We start from the raw sequence: 2,253 nt of genomic DNA on the forward strand, positions 1-2,253 counted from the left end.
AATATTCACAATTGTGTTTTTGTACAGAAAAAGTTAATATTATTTTTAGATTGAAAGGCATAGAGATATGCAATTCTTATAAATGAATAAAAATGCGTTCAGGATTGAAAAGCATTCATTTTAACGTGAATCAATATTTCTGAAAATCTCAATTCATTTCAATTCATCTATTCTCGTTTGCAGGGAAGATTATCATCTATTTATATTCTCTTTTTCATAACAATTACGATGCCACGCAATGCAATGCAAGTTTTTCGAGAGACAGTGCAGGGAGAATCGTAAAACGAAGACATGATTTGTACTTATATGTACAGTAATTTATTGTTCTTTCCTTTCTGTCGTTATGTTATACATCGATGTAATGTATAAATGAATGTCTCATACTGTCGATGACACGCGTTTTCACAGTTTTGTTCTTTCTTTTACACAAGATCAATATATCAGTAATATTCTTTCTCCTATTCTTCTCTTAGAGGATGCACGCGTTGCGTTTGAAAAATCATGCCTCAACTCGACAGTTTGTTATAAAAAAATTTTATATTCGGATTATACACAATGGTGTTAATAAAAATAGAACCTCTCATCAGCTAGTGCGATACAACTTCTGTTATCAATTATCACATAGAGGTAGGTCCTGCGTGCTCCCCAAGATTCCCATTATGATCATCAGCACTGATATGTCGATTAAAATTCTATTCCGTGGTCCGAAGTGCGATGTGTCGTTGTTTGTCGTAATTATGCTGATATAATTGCATGTTTAGTTGTTGACATCGTAAAACGATGCTGCGCTTGCGATGTTTGTGGAGCAGTTCATGTTGTTTTCGTCATTTTGGTGCCGCTGCGATCCCAAAGACCGCGCTCACATCGATGAATCGTGCCATTTTTCAATCTTGATAGCCTAATAAAATCAGTAATTTATGTACATAGTAATATTACGTACATAGGTGTCATAGATCATACAATTTCGTACATTTTGTAAATACATCTTACAAGGGTATTTACATCTGGTATATGTTGTATATTTTTATTCGCTCGTATTAAGGAATTAAAGAAGAACACTGAGTTACAAGAAACGTAATAATACGCAATTTATTGGCTCTGGAAACAGCGCACAAGGTATCCAAAGAGTCTTTGTTGTCGTAACTTAAACGATACCTAAATGAAATCGCTTAAATGAGTAATGAATAATGAATCGATTCGAAGTATGATTCAAACGATTTTTCACACGCCTTGTAATATTCTAATTGTCAATTAATTATGCAGACTTCCAAAGAAATTGTCAATATTATTTAAAAAAATTAATTTAAAACACGATCTTAATCATGAGTTTTATCAGATCAACCTTAAATATAATCCGATCGTCGCGTTATCCTTTTTTAAAAAACTATTCGTTCTCATTTTGTTTCCACTCACATTCCCACAAATCGACAATTAATAAGAGAATCCTAAAAATTACTTTTTCAATATTCCAAAATGATTTGTACATCAAACTTATTAAACTTATTAAACTTTTCGCGTATTTCTATTATAGATCGATGATCGTCTAAGCAATTCGTCCAATGAAGAAGCATTCGCGTTATTTTTATTACCATAAAAAATTACATTCCATGTGCATATATTTTTTCATTATATTTTAATCTTGTCTATATAAATCTGCAACTTTATTCTTACGTTATCACGAAGCAGTTTTTTCATGCTAATAGTTTGTTTTAGAAATAGATTTATATTGTGTGTGTGTATATATATAGATATATGTATGTGTATGTATATATTATATATATATACACATACACACACATACACACGTCACAATTCATATTTCAACTCACACGCAACGTAAAAAATGTCTGCTGGTCATATGTAATACGTTCACCTCGATAAAAAAGTTTTTTCTATCTTCTTTTTTTCTTTTAAAAAAAGATCTTTTAACATCTCTTAAAATATTATAAATGATTCAATTATATCGTAAAAAAATACACATATATAAATAATTGTGAAATTTGAATATGAAACACCCACAATTTAATTGTGTTATACCTGAAACTCTGATACATATATGAATTATTTTCAGATGATTCGACGTTGAAAACAAGCATATAGAATATGGTTCGTACATATATGTCGATTCATTTTTCATTATTTCTATCATTTTTGTTATCTGTTACATTATTTTACTAAATCGCCGATGTATATACATATGTTCTTTTTAGTAATTTTATTAATATTAATATGAATGTTTGCATACTGTATACA

General features: G+C 29.8%; 1 protein-coding gene across 1 annotated transcript in view; it reads right to left on the reverse strand.

The window, feature by feature from the left end:
• Nucleotides 1-328: 328 nt before the first annotated feature.
• The window catches only part of LOC108688337 (protein phosphatase PP2A 55 kDa regulatory subunit), a 26,701-nt gene continuing 24,776 nt past the window's right edge, over nucleotides 329-2,253 (reverse strand). Inside the window, exon 11 of the transcript XR_001931786.1 lies at nucleotides 329-898. The gene's annotated coding sequence lies outside the window, so the exon portion shown is untranslated. The remainder of the gene's footprint in view (nucleotides 899-2,253) is intronic.

Source organism: Atta colombica, unplaced genomic scaffold (genome assembly GCF_001594045.1).
Source record: "Atta colombica isolate Treedump-2 unplaced genomic scaffold, Acol1.0 scaffold228, whole genome shotgun sequence".
NCBI lineage: Eukaryota > Metazoa > Arthropoda > Insecta > Hymenoptera > Formicidae > Atta > Atta colombica.